Consider the following 22,822-nt stretch of genomic DNA (forward strand, 5'->3'; position numbering starts at 1 on the left):
GAGGAGATCTCCTCAGAAAATGTGAGGAGACCAGAAATGGGTAAAGAACAACCAAAAGGTAGCAGGAGTTCTTAGCAGGACAGGCTTAGAAGCCTGTGATGACACACTGTCCATGCTTATGGGCCACAGGGGCTGTGAGTGAGGCAACAAATCTGTCAGGTTGTAGGAAAGGGAAATTATGCAGTGTGTTCAGGGGTAAGTGGAAGTTATCCTCATAGTCTAAGTCTCAATCACAGAGAATGTTAACAGGGGAGGAAGCATAGCATGTAGTTGACCAAGTTATTGTAAAAGCAGTGTTTTGGTTGCAGAGAGCCCATCTAAAACTGAGGAAACTCCTCACAATGGAAACTGAGATCTTTGTGTATTTATGCATGTGACTGTAAACTATCCAGAGAGTTGTTTGAGAGAGCAAAGAAGAAATGTTACAGTGGGCTAGTGTAATAAAAAATTGGTGGCAGAGCATAAGGTTTAGGTGTCTTGGTGGTCATACTTGATGGAAGAAAAAGGGCGATTATGGTAGCTGCATACAGTTCATAAGTCAGCAAAGTGAGAAGTGACCAATAACTGACTGTGGAAAAAGTTTACAGATCTTCTGCAGGAGGGAAAAGATTGTATTAGTAAAGGATTGCAACCTTTTTGAAGCAGGACAGAGTATTCCAGCTTTTGGGTATGCAAAGGAGAATGTATTAGTTTAATTACTAAAACAAGCTGGCTTCAGTCAGCTGGCACTACATTGTCTCCTCTAATGGAGGAGGGGGTATGAAATCTTGTGGTGAAAGCACCCCTAACCAGTAATGATCATACCATAGTATGATTCACTGCTAGTAACCATTTAGAAGAACAAAACCCAGGACATAGATTACAGTACGGATGGGAGCACTTGTTCCAAGACGACTGGATAATCTTGCAGCACTGGAAAGTGACAGTGAATATAACAGCAAGGCCAAAGTAAGGCAAAAACTAATGCAGTTTATCAGAACTGTAAAATTAGCAGTGAGGAAAAAGGACAACATGTCCTACTCTCCTGGGGCAACATGTAAATGTTCTGCATGTCATACTTAAATTACTCATGGATAGGGGCAACATGTAAATGTTCTTCCCTTCTCTGGATTATTTGTACCTAAATTACAAGAGATGTAAATTTAATGAGAATGTATGGCTAGGTTTCTAAATTTCCTCATAGACTAATAGCCTAGTAAGAAGCTGTGAACCTAAGGATTGACTCCTGAAGGAAGAAGAGGGAGGAAAACAGAGCATGAGGTGGTGGGTGAGGGTGAGAGGGGGAATCTTGCCACAGAGATTAAGAGGAGAAGGAAGGTTTCTTTGGGCATACATCCCAACTGTACTGAATTATTCGTTTTTTACTGAGTTTTGGGGTACAAATAATGGGGTGCCATGATTCCTGAGTGGCACCCCTTCATTCCCAATTTTTTTTTAATTTGTTTTTCTTTTTCGCGCTTTTTGAGCCAACGTCATCACATGCTTGATGACATCAGCTTTGTCAGCCTGTCGGAATTGAAGCTTAAGGGCACACATTTCCATCTGGCTGCGAGTGCGTAAACAACTGCTGCATGGGAAAATGATGGAGAACCCTCTGGTACTGCTGGCTGCGAGCGCAGTGGAAATGACAGCTGCATTGCTGTGGGCTGAACGGAAGGTATTTATTTGGTTTGGATTGGAATCAGAAACAACTGCAGGTATTTATTTGTTCTGCTTTTCCGTTGCTGTGGAGTTGGAGTTTGCTTTTTTTCTTTGTCAACTGCTACAGGTATTTATTTGCTCTGTTTGTCCACTGCTATGTACAGAGTTGAAGTTTGCTTTTTTCTTTGTCATCTGGAGGTATTTATTTGCTCTGCTGCTATGGAGTTGAAGTTCTCTTTGTGTGCTTTCAGAAACAACTGCACTCTGCTGCTACGGAGTTGCTTTTTTCTTTATCCGCTGCTACAGAGTTGCAATTTGCTTTTTTCTTTGTTAACTGCAGGTATTTATTATTTGTTCTGCTGCTACGGAGTTGGTTTGCTTTTTTCTTTGTCCGCTGCTACGGAGTTTGCTTTTTTCTTTGTCAATTGCAGGTATTTATTTGCTCTGCAGCTACAGAGTTGAAGTTTGCTTTTTTCTTGCTTGTGTGTGTGTGTGTGTGTGTGTGTGTGTGTGTGTGTGTGTGTGTGTGTGTGTGTGTGTGTGAACAGTTTGTGTAGTGGTACCCAATTTATTCATGCAAATCACGATAAGTGAGCTTTATTAAATGTGGTCAAAATACCAAAAATACACTTAAAACTTAATTCTCTATTTACTTAAAATTAACTTTAATCCAATCTTTTGTGCACCACACATAAAAGAAGCAAGATTTAAGCAGATATAAATCATAAGGGTCATTGCTACCAGATTCATATACATGCATTGGAATATCTGCCTGAAGCAAACATCAGTCTTTGACCACATCCTTTCAAGACATCCCCAGCACTCGCTCACACATTGTCAAGCTTTGGGTGTTACATGAAAGAAAGCATACTTTATGCTTGTCCCAGTTCTTTTTTTTTTGCCACTTGAACCAAAAGGGAGCTTCATTTACCTTCATTCTATTATTGCTTGACAAAGTTCTAGATGCAAAGCAGTCTGAGTAAAAAAAAATATTTGATGTTAGCTGCTTTTGTCTGAAAGTACATTTTTTTCAGAATATTTTGTGAGTAAGATGCCATCGCCTGATTAGTTCACCAAAAAGTTATCTGGGGTGTTTTCAAATTCACCCCAGAAATATTCCATTTGCAGTATTTTGTCTGAGATAACATCATTGATATTAAATGTTATATTCTGTATTCTAACAGATAAAAATATTCTCACTTTTATACAACATAAAGATATTTTACTGGTGCTCTTTCTATTCCACGGTGACATCCTAGAATTAAAATGTAGAAAAGTCTAAACAAAAGGAAAAACCTAGGATGGGACCTGGAAAAGCATAAATTAAGAAAAAAAAGATTAAAACCATGAGGCCACTTAAATCTACAAAGGGGAAATTTATGGGTATTCTATTGCCAATTACTCCAAGTAGTGCTTTTATCTTAATGGATGCTGGAGTTATGGTTCAGCCCCCCCACCCCCACCCACAGACATACTTGCTGGGATGAAGCCCACTGAAGTTACTCTACTCCACCAGCAAAGCAAATTATATTTTTCCAAGGGACTCTAAAGGAGAGAAATACATAATGACAGGCATTTGAATTTCAGACTTCATATTCTTCAGAAAATAAATGGTAATACAAAACCTTTTATTCTAGCAATTTTCTAAGTTTATAAGATCAGTATTTGAACTTTGTACCTATTTTGGAGCTGTATTCCCCCATTACTGGCTTTGTCCAGGTTTTTTGTGCTAAGAGGTTGCGAGCTATGGTGAGAAGTGAGAACTGAATTCAATAAATGAAAGCCATTTAAGTTTCAGTCTTCCTGTTTTTCAGGAAACTGCTGATTTGGCATAGTGGTATGTTGCTGTGACTGTAGTGCATAGAGTCCTGGGTTCAAGGCTTGGTAGTGAAATGCATGGTGGTAATGCACCATTTTATTCTAGTGACCTTCCAAAATTATACAAGCAATGTTTAAAATGTGTCCTTGTTTTTGGCCTTTTGCACCCCCCCCCCCCCAAAAAAAAAAACTGTGTTGCTTTGTTTAGCAGATATCTGTTAGTGTTTGTGCATTGTGCTGTAAAATGTTAAAATAAAATCCAAATAATCAGTGTAGAAGTAAAGCAGTATGCACACATTAGTGTTTATGGTAAATGGGGTGAAATAGCCAGGTAATGGGACATTGGAATGGCTGCAGGGAGACTCTGGTGCTATATTTTGGTTCTGATGTTCTTCGTGTTTCACTGTTGCAGTCATTACATTTGGGTAATCTGCTTGCAGGTTGCCCTCATTCGGCCTGATTAACAAAGTCTTTGTCCTGCGTCGGTTGCTGTCCCTTCTTCCATGACGTCAGGTCGTCAGGGGTATAAAACATGCAGCCGACGCCATTACATCAGTCTTTCTTGCCGTGCGGTGCCCGAAGCAGAAGCAGTTCGCAAGTGCCGGTTGACCGACTCCTGAAATTTTCGTTTGAGTTTCAATACCGAAGACTTCAACTAAAAGCTAAGTACCCCATTGGGGAAACTTTTTCTTGCTCCTTACCGATGTCAGTAAAAGTTAATAATTGCATTACTTCTGGAAAGCAAATACCTCATAAAGATTTTCATTTGTACTGTATTCCTTGCCTAGGGCCTGACCACGACGTACCTTGCTGTCGGTTTTGTGCTTTATTTAATCAGCGCACTATCCGTCGTCGGTATATTTTTGCCTCTAAATATTTCGGTTCTCAGTTTAATTATCCAGAAATGACATCAGTTAGCCATCCGACTACCGGGATTCTGAAAAAAAGCAAAGATAAAGACAAAGACAGGCCGCCGAGGTCCAAAACTACGAAGATGCTTCTCCTAAGCCAGTCGCCAGTTCATCGGTACTCAGTGAGGTGCTTTCACAGCCCTGATACCCACTACTTCTGATTCGCAGGCCTCTACTGAGACCCATTCGGAGTCCGGTATGCCGCAAGATACTTCAATTATGGAACTCGCGGATGTCTCTACCTTGGATGGGTCTGGAGCTGTTGTGCAGGCACCGGCCTCTGAGGGTGTATTCAGGCCTACGGACTTGCATATTAAATCGACGCCTCCTTCATTACTAAGGCCTAAATCTCGATCCATGTCTAAAAAACGAAGCCCAGGCCACATGCTCAGGCCTGTATGCCTAAAAAACAAATGATAAAAATGGCTGAAGAACTGCTAACTCTAATCAGGGGTAGCCAACCCCCCACCTTCTAGAGGCCTAGGGCTGAGCTTGATTATGAATCTTCTGATCAGGATTCTGTTTTTTCTGACTCTACTGATGACCTGGATTTGTCCTTACCTACTTATGAGGATTCTGATGCAGAGCACTCTCTTCCCTCTGCTTCCCCTCCTGAGGATTTTTCTTTTGGGGAAACCTTACATACTCTAAGGGAGCATTTTCACTGGGAAAGCCAGGAATTTTCTGATTCAAAAAAGAGGCTTAGGGATTTCCTTCTCCTACCTCAGCATAGGCATTTGGCTATTCCTCCTGTACTAGACATTGTTGATGATGCTTTCTCGGAATCCAGTTTAGCCCCTAATTCCCTGCCTCCTGCTCCCAGTAAACCTGACAGATACTACAGGGTCCCTGAGTCCCACAAGTTCCTTTTCAAAAATCCTATTGCAGATCCAAAGACTATTTCACAGGGGCCCAAGGGCATTAAGGCTTCTACTGCTAAAAATCCTACCCCTTCTGATAGAGACTCCAGGACGCTGGATAGATGGGGTAAAAAGGTTTATACTTCAGCAACCTTGGCAATTAGAGCTTTAAACTGCCAATTCCATATGTTAAAATATCAGCAACATGTTATTGGACTGCTTAAACAGAAAATGATGTTGATTCCTGACTGTGTGGAAAATAAAGACTTACAGGATTTAATGTATTCTGCTGAACAAGTTGGAAAACATACTTTGCAATGTGGTTTTGATCCTTTAGAGGCCTCTTGCAGGGCTGCTGTTACTGGGTCTGTGCTTAGAAGGCATGCTTGGCTTAAGGAGCAATCTTTGCCTGATCATGTTAAAGCTAAATTGTTGGATGCTCCTTTAAATCAGGACCACCTGTTTGGCAACAAGGCTAAAGAAGTTCTTAAAAAGATGGAAAGAAAAGCTAAATCTATGCAAACTGTTAAAGATTTTTACAAGTTCAGCCTTTTTGATTTAGTAGGCACCGGCCTTCTAAGAATTGGTCCTTCCCAGCCCCTTCCAGGTCTTCCCAAGCCAAACCCAGACAGCAAAAACCCCAGGTTTCAGTCCCAGGGGACTCACAGAACTAAGCAGTGGGAGGCCTCCACTTCCAAGTCTGGGAATAACGACACCCCCCTATGGTAAACTGTCTCAATGACTTCCTTTTAAAATTTCCAAGCACTTATCTTCTGACTGCCCCTTTGGGGGGAAAGATTGCTCTTCATGCAAAGAACTGGGAACTCATTACCCAGGACAAATGGGTTTTAAATATAGTGTCCCAGGGATACAGATTTCCCTTCCACACATTGTCAACGCCAAGAGGGTGGCCGGACCTACCCCCAAAATAGTGGGCAGAGGCTCAAAAACAAGTACTTTCTCTCATAAGTATGGGGGCTATTCAGCTGGTTCCAGAAGAGGAAAAGGGACAAGGTTTCTACTCCAGACTTTTCCTGGTACCCAGAAAAGACAAACCATGGCATCCAATCCTGGACCTGTCTACTCTAAACACCTTTCTGGAGATTCCAAACTTCAAGATGCTGACTCTTCACCAGTTACTTAATATGCTAGGCAAAGGCGCCTGGTTGGCAACACTAGATTTAAAAGAAGCATACCTGCACATCCCAATCAGGGAACCTTGCAGAAGATAAATACGCTTCAAAGCAGGCTACACGCACTATCAGTTCTCTGCACTGCCCTTTGGCTTTTCTACTGTACCCAGGGTATTCACAAAGTGCCTAGCTCCAGTTATTGCATTTTGCAGGCAAAGAAGTATTCAAATTTACCCATACCTGGATGATTGAATAATTCAGGCAGAAAGCCAGGACATACTTTTGAATCATCTGGCATTTGTAAAAAGGGTTCTAACTTGTCTGGGTTTACCATAAATGAAAATAAATCACAACTGATACCCTGCCAACAAATTACATTCCTGGGAGCAAGCTTGAATACAACTTCCCAGATGGCTTACCTCACGCCAGAAAAGCAAATTCATTTGACAACCTACTTCAAACAAGTGGCCACAAAATCCCTGCTATCTGCAAGACAAATACTGCAAGCCTTGGGGTTCATGGCCTCCTGCATTCTTCTAATTCCATATGCAAGACTGCATATGAGGAAACTACAGTGGTATCTAAAAAGCCTATGGAGTCAACATTCTCACAGCCTAGAAACAATGATTCTTATCAAACCTTGCCTACGCCTAGAGTTCCTTTGGTGGGCAGAGACCTGCCAGCAAAACAAGGGACTACCTTTCACACCACCCCCTGCCATCCAAACCCTAACAACAGATGCATCAAACTATGCATGGGGGGCTCACCTTGCAGGGAAGTGCATTCAGGGCAAATGGAACCCAAGTCAAATGCACCTGCATATCAATCAAAAAGAAATGTTAGCTGTACAGAATGCTCTGACAGCCTTCACGGATTACATTCTTCTAATGGTAAAGACGGACAACACCATGGTTATGTGGTACATAAACATGCAGGGGGTACACATTCTTACCCCCTCTGCAGACTAGCCATGGCATTGTGGAACACAGCTTTGAGCTACCAAGTGCACCTACAAGCTCAATTCCTGCCAGGAAAATTAAATACACTGACAGACGGACTAAGCAGAAACCTCATGGACCCACACGAGTGGAAACTGGAACCAAGGATTTTCAACATGTTGACAAGCGAATGGGGGAGTCCAGATATAGACCTGTTTGCCTCCCCCTAGAACTACCAACTGGACAAATTTTGCACAAGGACTCCCCACAAACAAGCCTGGAAAGTGGATGCTTTGTCCTTCAGCTGGAAAAACCTATCCGTCTATGCCTTCCCCCCTCCGCTGCCTCTGTTCTCCAAAGTACTACTAAAAGTCAAACAGAACAAACCAAGGATGATTTTGATTGCTCCAGACTGGCCAAGCCAACACTGGTACCCCCTCCTGCGCAGTGTGTCTCGGTTATCTCCATGACACCTGCCTCAGACTCCTTCCCTGCTGTCTCAGCAGGAGAACCAGATTCTGCACCCTCAGCTTCCAACACTGAACCTTGCAGCCTGGCTAATTACTTAAACTCCCCCTTACCATCCCTCAGCAAACCTGTGATGGATATCATCTTAGATGCAAGGAGGCCTAGTACTAGAAAATCTTATGCTGAAAAATGGAAAAGATTCTGTGCCTGGAACTAATCTCAAGGGATGAGCACAGCAGTGCCCAATTTACCTCACATTTTACAATACTTAACTGAGATGCTTCACAAGGGCCTGTCATTTTCCTTCATTAAAATCCACGCCTCAGCCATTTCAGCTCATTATAACACAGAACCTCCCCTCTTCTCTCATCCACTCACTGCTCAAGCAGTATCTCAGAGGGGCTAAAAATTTGAGACCACCCAGGAGAGCTCCAACCCCAGCCTGGGAGCTTAACTTTGTATTGGAGAAACTCGCTCTACCTCCTTTCGAGCCAGCTGCTACTGCAGACTTAAAATTTCTTTCTTGGAAAACAGCTTTCCTTTTAGCAATCACTTCAGCTAGTAGGGTATCTGAATTACAGGCCCTTATGGCAATGGAGCCTTTCATCATCTTTCATGCGGACAGGGTGTCACTCAGAACCAATCCATCCTTCATGCCCAAGGTGGTATCCAGTGTGGTTCTTAATCAGTCCATTCATTTGTCAACCTTCTTTCCGAATCCACAGAACAAAGGGGAATGAATTCTGCATTCCTTGGATGTGCACAGATAACTTAGATTCTATTTGGACAGGACTAAACCTCAGAGAAAATCTAAACAACTGCTGGTAGCATTTGCTGCAGGGGCAGAGGGGAAGGCTATTTCAAAACAAACCATTTCTAAATGGATAAGCCATTGCATTCATTTCTAATATAAGCACCATGGAAAACCTATCTCCCAGGGTTTCACTTCTTCACTTCTCCAGGGCTGCATCTACTTCTACAGCCTTTCTCAGAGGCGTTCCTACCAGGGACATCCTAGAAGCTGCTACCTGGAGTTCTATACATACTTTCACCAAGCATTATCATTTTCCAATTTTCTCTAAATCCAGAGCTGGCTTTACCACTGCAGTCTTGCAGGGCCTTATAGCTGGCCCTAATGCTGTCTAAACTCCTCCTCCCAACCATAGCTTTGGGAATCTACCCCAATATAATGACTGCAACAGTGAAACATGAAGAACATAGTACAGCTGTGTACACTTACCATAAATGTAGGTGTTCGAGTGTATTCACTGTTGCAGTCCTGGTTACCCTCCCTCCTGCCCCCTAACTTATTTTGGCTATACCTCTACTTTCCTTTGCTATGTTTAAAAGCCTTTTTGGTGTATTTGCTTTTATGTTGGAGGTATACCTTTGTGTTTTTATGTTTAATTGCTCCCCATTATGGGGGGCACCTGACATCTGGGGCAAGAAAAACTGATGTAATGGCGTCGGCTGCATGTTTTATACCCCTGATGACCTAGCGTCATGGAAGAAGGGACAGCAACCGATGCAGGACCCAAAACATTGTTAATCAGGCCGACTGAGGGCAACCTGCAAGCAGATTACCCAAATGTAATGACTGCAACAGTGAATACACTCGAACATCTACATTTATGGTAAGTGTACACAACTGTACTTTCTTCAGTTTGCATTTGAAAGTTGGTATCCCACAATTCCATTGAAGTGGGCTGGGTTATGTAAATATGTATGCAAATTTTACATTAATCAGTGTACAGATTTGTACCTATTTTTCTTGGGCCTTGTCCATATTTTTGATGTTTCCAGGTTGAGAGGTATGTCTTTGGGTCATTTGAGGAAAGGGAGAAATATAAATCAAAGCTCCAAATGTTCATCAAGGAAGGAAGGGGAATGCATTTGGGATGTTTGTAATGCATAGTTTATGTATGTGAATTATTTATATTAGTACTCAAAAAAACAAATGTGTAGGAGTTGTCAAAATGAGCGGTAGATGAAAAGTGAGGGAAGACCAGCAGAGAGAGCAAGGCAGACATGGAGATACTGGAAAATTTGTTGTTATGAGTGAGAGAATACAAGAACCAAAGCTCACAGAACATACACCCAAGATCTGAAGAAATTGGTGAGAGAACTCTCAGCCCCACTCACAGAACTCTTTAAGTACTCCTTTGGCATTGAAGGAGTGTCACTGGACTGGTAAGTGCAGGCAGCGAGTCTGCTTCACAAGTTGGCAATAAAATCAGGTCCATGTATCTGCAGACCTGTTAGTCTACGTTTCTAAGTTCATTGGCAGGTAAAGAAGTGGTGAAAGTTTTAAGGAATGAATGGAAAAATTCCTAGAAATCCAACAGCCAGAGAAAGAATGTTAGTTTGGTTATCTAGTCTAGAACATCCTATAGTACAGTTTTATTCAGTTCTATGGCTATCTAGCAGTGGAAAATGAGAAGAGAAATCCATTTGATTTGATATGCCTGAGCTTTACCTCATTCTTTGATTGTGTACTTTAAGTGGCTAATTGACAAAGTAAAAGCTTTAAAGACAAGGGAGGACAAAGGTAGTTATGGGAACTGCACTGTCATCAAATAGAAATATAGCTGGTAGAGTCCTCCAGAGTCACTCTTGTGTGGCACGTTACTGCTGGGTATCATAAAGAGGTACTGAAAGTACAGCCATTCTGTTTGTAGGTGACACTAAGGTTGTGGGATTCTTTAGATGATGTGAGAACCTACATAAGTGCCTCAATGCATGGCCTTACTCTTAGGGACCAATTCCAGAACTCAGTAGCTGGGATTGCAAACTAGACTCAACTGAGCAAAAAAAAAAAAAAAAAAAAAAGGTTGGGGAATCCTAGCTGCTGCAAAATATCAGTATATCAGTTAACATGATTAGAAGGTGAGGGCTGTGGCAAATGTTAATAGAGTACTGGGATCCGTCAACAGACGAGTCGAGGGTGGCCTAACGGTTAAGGTGTTTGCCTTAGAAACACAAGGTGCAGGGTTTGAGTCTTACAAGGGATAATTGGCTAAGCTTAAAATGGCTCACAAGGGCAGTTAGCTTAGTAATAATTTATGAAACACAATAAAAATTTCTGTGAAATTTTATGAGTCAGTGTGTGGAAAGGTAATCATTCACTCTTATAATTGCAAGTCAGGCTACTGTTGGAATACAGTGTGCTACTCTTCAGTCCTTTTGTGACAAAGGGAAGTAACATTAACAAAGATGGTACAAAGGAAGACCATAATACTGACAAAGGGATGGAAGGAGGGGAAATGCAATGAGAGGCTGCACAAGCTGATAAAATAACTTGATTTTTCCATGTTTTGTTTCATTTTAAATTATAAAAATTTTAACATTAAAAGCACTACCTGTCATGTTCCTTTAAACCTTGTTTTCGTACAGTGAATGTACGTCTAAAGTAATTACCTAAACTAATTAGAAATATTGATTGTCCAACTGAACGTTACATGTAGGATGACATACCAGAAAATTAGCATCATCACCCTTCCTTCTCTAGCACTCAGTGACAGGTCATGGCTGTCCATTCCACTGTCTTTTCCTTACTGACACTGATATCAGTTGTTTAGTTATACTTGATGTCAGTATTTGAGTAAGCTCATGTCTCTTGTGTTGAGATTACTGAGAGAAGCAAACACTTTGAGCATCTGGGATGTTTTTTTTTTCTCAGTCACTGACATTGGTTGTTTAGCTGCATTTTGATGTTTTTGCATACTACTAGGCTCCTTTCTTTTTGTGCTGTGATTGTTGAAAGGACATGGTCACTGGAATGTTTTGTTCTTGTCTGTAGACATTTGTTAATGAGAAACTGCTTATAGGAGGCTCACTAATTAATTTTGCGGTCAGTGTTTTGCAGTATGAATGGCCCACTAAAGTGTGCAGGTGAAATTCTTTTTTTAATAAAACTGAGGAACATTGCAGCAGTTTCAGGAAATGTTAAAGTAGCAGAAGCAGCTTTGATTAGTGAAAAGACGTAGACGTTTGTGTGTGAGTGGGATAAACATTCTCTTGAAAGAATAATGAAGCACAGGAAGCTGTCTTATAAAACAATTGAAGCCAGATAGAAGCACATCAGAGGCTGCTGTCTGGTTTCTGTGAACAGGCAGAAGATTTGCTGTGTGTGAGTGGATCACAGTCAGTAGTGTGATATGTAGTTTGTAACAATAATAAATATTAAAAATTGCTTAATAGGACACTCAGCGCTGGTAGTAACATAACAGACTATAATGTACAGGGAAAAGCAGTTTGCCGTTAAAACTGATATTGTCTGATATGGTATTGGAGACCAGTTAGTAACACATGAAAAGCAGCTTTCGCTGGGAAAAAGAGTATATTTTGTGGTAGTCTGACAGATTCCTTACCCACCACGTAGTAATGGGGAACTGCCTAGAGAACATTAGGAGTGGGCACTGAAAATGTTGATTTTCTCTTGCGAGGAAGTTGTATATGTAGTTTTATGTGAGTGGGTCAGAGGTTTCCTATATTATAACTGAAGTTTACCAAACAATAGTTTAATGAATCACAGCTCACCAGAAAGATTATTCCAGAATGTTAAAGTTGACCAAACTGAATACATCTTACATAATCAATGCTTTGTAATTTACTAAAACATATAACCAAGAATAAGCACCTGGATAGCCGTTTTACCCGTAAAATGTTTATTTAGGACACAGCAAGCACTCAGTAACACTTTAACGCCAGTATATAGTACGTGTTCGTCCGTAACATCGTCAGAATAATGCCAAGCCACCACACTCAACATTATATAATAAAACCTGCCCTCATTTATTGGTTCCAATAAGATAATTAAGCATCAATTCTAAAATAATCAGCATAAATAGTGCCCCAAAGCCACTTGATACAGTCATATTAAGCTTGCGAATGTGCAGGTTAAAAATATTGAAAACAAGAAGAATGCTTGAAAATACATAAAGATTCATATGTATTTAATGTGGATCACTAAAACATAAACAATTTAATAGTTTCCTATTTATAAAGTCCTAATTAAGACAAATATATCAAAAACAAGTAAAATAATAGTATGAGCCTACCCTTTGTGGAAAAAATGCATCTCTCTTTAATTTATTAATCCTAAAAGGTTGTGAGTACACCATAAACTAAAAAACTAAAAAGTGTCTTAAAACCAAAATGCTTTACATAGATTTAAAACTTTAAGATAATGTAAGAGGCTGTACAAATAAAGGCTTACAACTTTGCAGCCCGTAATTTGTAAACTGGCGCTAGGGACACCATGTCATTTAAACCGGGCCATCTGTTGGCTTCTAAAATCAACTGCCAATATACCTCCTGGTATTCTAATTGTGTTTCTCATGGTCCCCCTCTGGCATCTCTTTGAACTTTCTCTAATATAAAAAAACAACTTAAAAATTGCTTGCCCACATTTCTCTGTATGTTTAAATAAAGCATTCTTATTGTTACATTTTTTAATATCATATAGGTGTTCATAAATTTTTCTCCTTAAGCACCTCTCGGTCTTCCCCACATAAAAGCCTTCACATTTCTCACAGGTCACAAGGTAAACCACCCCTTTTGATTCACAGTTAGAGTATACATTAGAGGCAATACATCTGTTACGACTAGAGACATATACCTCAGATTTGTTAAGAATGTGGGGACATTGTGGGCAGGATCCACATTTGAAAGTTCCAGCTTTTTTATTATTTCCTTTGGTATAATTATACGGCTATGAGAATGTCTTTGTTCTTGACTACAGTGGAGACACAAATGTTATCAGAGAATCACTGAAAGAAGAATGGGATAGATTTAGCAGTTTATCTGATTTGAATCTCCAGTTTGACATACCTCTAAGGTTTTTTTTTTAGGAAAGGGAAATGCATAAAAAATATATTAGAAAACAATAATTATACCAAAGGAAATAATAAAAAGGCTGGAAATTTCAAATACGGATCCTGCCCACAATGTCCCTACATTCTTAACAAATCTGAGGTATATGTCTCTAGTTGTAACAGATGTATTGCCTCTAAGGTATACTCTAACTGTGAATCAAAAGGGGTGGTTTACCTTGTGACCTGTGAGAAATGTGAAGGTTTTTATATGGGGAAGACTGAGAGGTGTTTAAAGAGATGAATTTATGAACACCTATATGACATTAAAAAATGTAACAATAAAAATGCTTTATTTAAACATAGAGAAATGTGGGCAAGCAATTTTTAAGTTTTTTTTTATATTAGAGGAAGTTCAAAGAGATGCCAGGGGGGGACCAGGGGAAACACAATTAGAATACCGGGAGGTATATTGGCAGTTGATTTTAGAAGCCAACAGATGGCCCGGTTTAAATGACATGGTGTCCCTTGCACCAGTTTTCAAATTACAGGCTGCAAAGTTGTAAGCCTTTATTTGTATATCCTCTTACATTATCTTAACATTATCTTAAAGTTTTAAATCTATGTAAAGCATTTTGGTTTTAAGACACTTTTTAGATTTTTAGTTTATGGTGTACTCACAACCTTTTAGGATTAATAAATTAGAGAGATGCATTTTTTTCCACAAAGGGTAGGGTCATACTACTATTTTTACTTGTTTTTGATAGGTTTGTTTTAATTCGGATTTTAGAAATAGGAAACTATTAAATTGTTTATGTTTTAGTGATCCACATCAAATACATATGAATCTTTTATGTATTTTTATGTATTCTTCTTGTTTTCAATATTTTTAACCTGCACATTCGCAAGCTTTATATGACTGTATCAAGTGGCTTTGGGGCACTATTTATGCTGATTATTTTACAATTGATGCTTAATTATCTTACTGGAACCAATCAGTGAGGGCAGGTTTTATTATATAATGTTGAGTGTGGAGGCTTGGCATTATTCTGACGAAGTTACTGAAGAAAACGTACTGTATACTGGTGTTTCAGAGTTAAAGTGTTACTGAGTGTTTGCTGTCCCAAATAAACATTTTACAGGTAAAACAGCTATCCATGTGCTTATTCTTGGTTATTTATTTTATATTGGCACCTATTCCTCCTTTTGAACTTTATTACTAAAACGTATACTGTTTTGTAGTAGTTTATCTTGATGATAGGCTTCCTGTTGTGGTTACTGCACTTCAGAACATTGGAAAGTTTCTTAAAAGTAGTGTTTACAGTCATATTTCTAAATATAAATAATTCATATCACTGATGAGCAAGCAAAGACGGCATTAAGTTGAGGTAGCAGAGTTACTGTAATTAAGAGCTGTTGCAGTAATAGTTACTAAACAGTGTAAAAAAATGGAAAGCAAAACCCACCATAGATCTCTTATTAGAGGGTGAGCACAATCTCTTGCTACTACTATATTCTGTACTCCAACTTTAATGCCACACAATATTGGAGGTAAAAGAAATAGTTGATTTTCCTGGCAAAGTCAGATGTTTCCTTTCCCTTGAAAGCCATACAGCCTAACAGTTAGTGTGTGTTAGCAGTTAGGGTGTGGGCAGGTGCAGCCGCATGAGGATACAGAGGGGTTTGGTTTTAGAGAGTTATTTTCTCATAATGTGTCTTTTTTCTTGGTATAGTCATACTTTGAATTGGCATTTGTGACTTTTTGGTTATATATAGATATTAACAAAAACAACAAAGCCAGCTGCTTGCACTGTGATGTCACACCTTTTACAAAGAGGTGTTCTAAAAACAGCAGCAGACCGCAGTTGAATGTTAAAGCTTTTTCAATGCAAAATCTAGTGTGCTGTTATTAATGCACACTTTAAGTACATTCATTAGGTAACCACTCTTGTCTCGTCTGTTGAGTCAGTCTGAGAATATCAGTAACAATGTGGAAAAAAGGTACTCCAACAGTAGTAGAGCAGTGGGTCTAATAAAGAAGAATTTACAGTCATGCTTAGACATGCTACCAATACATGTGTAATCGCGAATGAGTTACAGAAGGAGGCAGTATTGGGCACATTGCAGGTGCTAAGAAGAGCAGTCCTGGCTAATGTCAGACTGAAACAGTACTAATTTCATGAACTGTAATTGTACCCTGACTTAGGAATGGGGCCCATTCCCATCAAGGTATTAGATATCCAAAAGATCTGAAGAAATTAAACTGAGAGAAAGAATACTTCCCGTTAGACATGAAACAAAAGAGATATTTGTAATGGTTATCGTGCAATGAAAACTATAAACTTTTTTTTTTTTTTTTGCTAAACACCAACATGCAAAAAATAGACTAATTCTTTGAAAGAAGTATTCAGTGTAGCAACTAACTTATGTACGCAGACAACTATCTACTACTACCACCTAGGAACACAATTTGCGAGAGATGCAATTATATTAGGAACCTAGAGTCCATGCTCTCTCCCTCACAAGTCAGTATATCTGGCACTGAGAAGGTTGCCAAGACCATCACTACACCTCAAACACCACCCACACCTACACAACACACACCCCCATATGTGGAGGTCCTCAAAAAAAAATACCCAAACAAAGGAGTCTTTCGAGGTAAAAACACACTCCCATCTCCACAGCCCTCCACACCACATACCATGCATAGTTCAAACACCTGTGTCTCACAACCACTAAGGTCTAACCATAAACCCAACATATTAGTCATAGGAGGCTCTCCATTGTGAGAAACACAGATCTGCCTGTCACCAGGCTGGATAAGGAGAAAGTCATGGTAAGTTGTCTGTCAGGGGCCAGAATCCACCATATCACACACGCACTCAAGTCTCTCAACAACAGATACTGTTATGACTCTGTTGTAGTCCATGTTGGTGTGAATAATTTGAGATGTACCTCCCTGGACTATATAAAGAGAAACATGACTGAACTCGCTGAATATGTGTCCCAGGCAGGTATGTCCCTAGCCTTAAGCAGCATTCTGCCGTCACCCAGAATGGGTCTATATCACAACATTGAAGTGTCAAAACTTTGAATGTCATAACATCGAACCCAAAACCCTGAAAGCTGAAAACTCCAAAGACTGAGAACAGCGATTTTTTTTTTTCCCCTGGGAAAAAAATCACTGTTCCAGTACAAAACACACAAACACTGCAAACTTTTTTTAATGTGGGGGCTTTGCCCCCCACACCCCCCTACTTAAATATACCAACTCTAAGATCGCACCACAGTGGAGGTAATAGCAAAGCCACGGAAACAGCCCACTGAATTCTTTCCCTGGAAAGAATTCAATGTTCCGCGGCTTCGATATTTTCAGTCTTCGAACTTTCAAGTGCGAGGTTTTGGTATTCGAACTTATCAGCGTTTGAGGTTTTGATATACATCCAGCCAGAATGATGCCTCAATGCAAACAGAAACTGATTGACTTTAACAATTGACTTTCTGGTGTCATTCCGGGGGGGATCCCAGTATCTGACAGCTTGGGAAGATATGATCAACAGACCAAGATGCTTTGCCAGAGATGGCCTGCATCTGTCTCATTTGGGCTTCAGGCTTCTGGCAAAGGCACTTGCCTCCCCCATAGTGCCTTTTTTAAGAAAACATGATGAGGTTACAACTACCAACATAAAAATTTCAACAAAACCGAAATTAAAGGTCATGCTGCTAAATGCTAGGAGTCTAAATATGAAACTGCACTCATTGCAAGCATTCTTAACCCTGGAAAATGCTGACATCTGTGCAGTCACAGAAACCCGGTTCAAAGCTGCGGAGAGCACCCCAACCGTACCTGGTTACTCATCCTAGCATACATTCAGACCACAAACTGTGGGTAGTAAAGTCAAAGGAGGTGGAGTTTCAATATATATTAAAGACATAAACACCTCCAGGCTGGTCAAACAGAGTGATGCACAGGAGACATTCCAGGTGCAGAGACATTCCAGGTGCAGTTAACCATTGACAAGACCCCTATACAAATCATAACTAGCCACTGGCCCCCAAATCTGACCTAAGATGCCCAAACTGCCTAGCTAGACCTCTTTAAATCTACCAAGATTCAACTCTTTACCCTGATCCTGGGTGATTTTAACTACCCAAACATAGATTGGAAGAACTACTCATGCCAGAACACAAATGCCCAGAGATTCCTCGATTTTGTCAATGCATATGTTTTGGAACAGCTAGTCAATACCCCCACAGGATGGGAAATAGAAAATACATCCCTGGGATTCCACCCATGTCCCTGCTGGACAGGGCCATCAGGTGCTGATATGGCTATGCATGGGCTAAACTCTTGTCTAGGCTTATAAGGGCCTCAGGGCCAGTAGCCTAGTAACTTCCTATGATCCTATTAGAGACATGACATCACAGTGCAAGGTACTAGCTTTGGTTTTCTTGTTTTACATATTGTATGCCAAGTACTGAGTTGTCCATTCAATTATTTGGCATTGTATGTGTGTATGAAAACCACTCCAACTGGTGCACAGTTTCACTTATGCTTCCTCAGTGGAACTGAAACTGTTTTTTTCTCTACACTGTGCAAAATAAATGTGTTCCCCTTCTATGAGTGATGTGTGTGTGTGTGTGTGTGTGTGTGTGTGTGTGTGTGTGTGTGTGTGTGTGTGTGTGTGTGTGTGTTTGTGTGTGTGTGTCTACGTGTCTACTTTGAAATCCCAACGCCCAGAAGATCGACGTTTAAAATCCCAAGACAAAAATCACAAAACCGAGGAAACTTGAATGTCAGATTTTTTACTAAGGTAAGTAAACACTAGCCAGATGGAAATTAAACTCATGTTGAGGTAAGTAAAACCCACCTAGATGGGGGGAGGGGGCAGGGGCCCCCCCAAGCTATGTATATACCAACTCCGGGATCTCACTACAGTGGAGAAGAGGGCATGTTGGGCAAGTGTTTACTTACCCTAGTGAAAATCCAACGTTTGAGTTGCCATAGTTTCATTATTTTCGTCTCAGGATTTTAAACGTTGATCTTCTGGGGTGGCGGGACTTCGAAGCAGACCCATATATGTATATACACATATGTATGTATGCATACACACACACGTGCACGCACACACACACACAAACACTGAAGAACTGAGTTTGCTTAAAATAAAATATGTTTATTCATAGAAGTGGCATGCATTCAGCATTTATTTTCACTGTAATATGTAAATGAAACACCCAGTATTGACGTGATCAGAATAGCTATACATTTTCAGGATGTAGTTGTATGTCTGCCTTTTGTACCAAAAGTCACATTCTGAATATAGTTTTTAGCAGATGACTCAGAAGTGTTCTACTTCTTTTTCTGTTATAGAATAACCAACAGATGTTTTTCGTGTTTCACTGTTGCAGTCATCACATTTGGGTTATCCTGCCAGGGGTAGCCCTCAGTCGGCCCGAATACCAGAGGCTTAGTATTTCTCCATCAGTTGCTTTCACTCCAGAGCTGACGTCAGGTCATCAGTGGTATAAAATCAGGAAGCCAATGTCATTACATCAGTCTTTCTTGCCGAGGAGCCCGAAGCAAAAGCATTTCGCATGAGTGCCAGTCGGCCACTATCTGAGTTTTCATTTCTGAATTGAAGTTAAAGTCTTCTAAAGCTAAGTACCCTGTTGGGGATCCTTTTTTCGTGCTTTAACCGATGTCAGAAAAAGTTGACAGTTGTCTCGCCTTTGGAAAGCAAATACCACACCGAGACTTCCATTCTTACTGCGTCACCTGTTTAAGCCCAGACCATGACGTCTCCCGCTGTCGTTTTTGTGCTTTGTTCAATGCCAGAAGTATATGTTATTGGGCCCTTATTGTAGCTAGATATTTTCACTCTCAGTCCTCGAATTCCGATATGGCTTCAGTAAGCAATCCGACTACCAATCTTCCGAAAAAAATGTAAGGATAAAGACAGATACAGACCACACAGGTCCAAAACTGCCAACGATGCTTCCATTAAGCTAGTCGTCAGTTTTCCGGTCCTCAGTGCGGCACTTTCTCAGCCCCTGATGCCCGCTTCTGTGGATTTGCAGACCGCTACCGAGACCCTTTCAGAGTCCAGTATGCCGCAAGACTCTTCTTCGACTAAGGATCCAGTGGTTATCTCTGTCTTGGATGGGTCCGGGGCCGCTGAGCAGGCAACAGCTTCTGAGGAAGTACTTCACATACTCGACACAGACCAACAACTTCTTTCGCGTCTTCATTTCTTTCTAAAACTACTGAGTTTCTAAGGCCCAGGGTACAAACCACACCCAAAAACCAACGACCCAAGCTCAGGCATCTGCTTCCTTGCCTCAGTCTCAAATGCTTAAAATAGTGGAAGACCTTATTAGGCTTATTAGGGTAAGCCAGACTACCCCTTCCAAAAGAAAAAGAGACTTGTCCACAGTAGTTTTATCTGAACAGTAGTCCGATGACTCTGATGCATCTGATTATGAATATATGCAACCTCTCTCTGCTTATGAGGATTCTGATGCAGAGGAATCCATTCCTTCTGCCTCTCTACCCGAGGATTTTTCATTTGGGGAAACCCTACATACTTTAAGGGAGCATTTCCAATGGGAATGTCAGGACTACCCTCAGTCAAAAAAGAGACTCGGAATTCTTAGATCTACCACAGCACAGACCTTTGGCCATTCTTCCTGTCCTGGATGTTGTGGATGATGTTTTTATGGAATTCAGACTCCTGACACCCTTCCTCCTGCTCCCAGGAAACCTGACAGGTATTACAGAGTCCCTGACTCTCACAAATTTCTTTTCAAAAATCCTACTGCTGACCCTGAGGTCATTTCTCAAGGACCTAAAGGAATCAAAGCAACTTCAGCTAAGAATCCCACCCTGTCAGACAGGGGTTCCCGAGCATTAGACAGATGGGGTAAAAAAGTATACACCTGTGGTACTCTTGCTATTAGAGCATTAAACTGTCAGTTCCACATGCTGAAATATCAGCAACATACCATGGAACTCCTCAAACAAAAAATATTGTCTTTTCCTGCTTGTGCAGAAAATAAAGAATTACAAGAGTTAATGCATTCTGCAAGTCAGGTAACTAACCACACCTTACAATGTGGTTTTGATGCCCTAGAAGCATCTTGCAGGGCAGCAGTCACTGGTCTGTCCTTAGAAGGCATGCTTGGCTAAAGTAACAGGCCTTGCTAGACCATGTTAAATCCAAATTATTGGACGCACCCTTGAGCAAAGACAACTTATTTGGCACCATGGCAGAAGAAGTCTTAAAAAAGATGGAAGAAAAAACAAATCTTTGCAGGCAATTAAAGACTTCTTACAGGTCCAGCTACCGAGGTTCAGTAGACATTACCCCTCCAAGCACTGGTTCTTTCCTGCCCCCTCCAGGCCAGCTCAGCCAGACCCCCCCCCAGACAACTGCCCCAGGGAATGCAGAGATCTAAGCAATGGAGTTGCTCCTCTTCAAAAATAGGGAGTGCAAAGCCACCCCTTTATGGTAAGAACTCACAATGACTTTACACTTCCAACCCCTATCTCTGCCCACCTGCTTGTGCCCCTAGGAGGAAAACTGTCCTTCCACACAAGCAACTGGGCCACCATTACCAATGACCGATGGGTCCTCAACATAGTTTTCCAGGGATACAAATTTTATTTTCACACTCCGCCAACCCCAAAAGGTTTCCCAGATCTTCCTCCAAACCAGTGGGCAGAGGCCAAAAAGCAAGTCCTTTCCTTGCTCTCCATGAGGGCAATACAGCATGTTCCTGCAGAACAGATAGGCCAAGGTCTATACCAGACTCTTCCTGGTACCCAGAAAAGAGGGCATATGACACCCCCTCTGCGATCTATCCATTCTAAACACCTTTCTGGTGATACCAAAATTCAAAATGCTCACCCTCCAGCAGCTTTTACCAGTGCTTTCCAAGGATGCTTGGTTAGCCACCCTAGACCTAAAAGAGACCTACGTACACATCCCAATCAGGGAATCGTGCAGGAAATACCTGTGTTTCATGGCAGGATCTATGCACTTTCAGTTCTCTGCACTTCCCTTTGGCTTATCCACTGCTCCCAGAGTTTTCAAAAAATGTCTGGCTCCCACCATTGCTTTTTGCAGACAAAGAAATATTCAAATTTACCTATATGTAGATGACTGCCTATTCAGGCAGACAGGAAAAGCTGCTACAGCACGTGACTTTTGTAAAGGACCTACTGGCCTCCCTGGGGTAAACTATCAACGAAAAGAAATCAAAACTAGTCCCCACCCAAAAAAATTGTATTCCTGGGAGCAAGCCTGGACACAGAATCCCAGATGGCATTCCTTATTCCAGAAAAACAAGCTTACCTGACAGGCTACTTCTCTCAACTAGGCATCAGAACAAAGTTATCCGCAAGGAAAATCTTGCAAGCTCTAGGGTTCATGGGCTCCTACATTGTACTCATTCCATATGCCAGACGGCATATGAGGAAACTACAGTGGCACCTAAAAAGCCTTTGGTGTCAACACTGTCAAGACCTGGAAACTCTCATACCAATGATACCTTGTCTAAGGAAAGATTTTCTTTGGTGGGCAGCAGCATGCAACCACAGCAAGGGACTTCCCTTCTCACAACCCCACGCCACCCAGACCCTCACCACAGATGCATCAGACTATGCCTGGGGCGCACACCTGGATGGCAGATGCATTCAGGGTCATTGGAGCCCAAATCAAATACATCTGCATATCAACCAAAAAAGAGATGCTAGCTGTACAGCATGCCCTGACAGCTTTCAGACCCCTACTCTCCCTGGGACCTCTTATGATCAAAACAGACAACACCACAGTGATGTGGTATATCAGCAAACAGGGAGCAATTCACTCTTATCCTCTCTGCAGGCTCGCCATAACCCTTTGGCACACAGCCTCAGCCATGCAACTACAGCTGCTAGCACAATTCCTGCCAGGCTCCCTAAACTCTCTGGCAGCAACTTGCAGAAACCTGCTAGACCCACACGAGTGGCAGCTAGACCACAGAATCTTAACCCTTATAACCCAGAAATGGGGCACCCCGAAGGTGGACCTCTTTGCCTCCCACTCCAATCATCAGCTCAGCAAATTCTGCACCAGGGAACCTCACAGCAAGGCCTGGAAAGTGGATGCTCTATCATTCCAGTGGGTAAACCTCTCGGTCTATGCATTTCCCCGTCTACCGCTCATTTCAAGGGTACTGCTCAAAATAAGGGAGGAA

The 22,822-nt window shown here is 41.2% G+C and overlaps 1 protein-coding gene across 2 annotated transcripts in view; it reads left to right on the top strand.

The window, feature by feature from the left end:
- The window catches only part of FLNB (filamin B), a 4,683,119-nt gene that overhangs the window by 4,524,230 nt on the left and 136,067 nt on the right, over positions 1-22,822 (top strand). The gene's annotated exons all lie outside the window — the stretch shown is intronic.

Source organism: Protopterus annectens, chromosome 7.part1 (assembly GCF_019279795.1).
Source record: "Protopterus annectens isolate FY-2018-M chromosome 7.part1, PAN1.0, whole genome shotgun sequence".
In the NCBI taxonomy this organism is placed as follows: Eukaryota; Metazoa; Chordata; order Ceratodontiformes; family Protopteridae; genus Protopterus; species Protopterus annectens.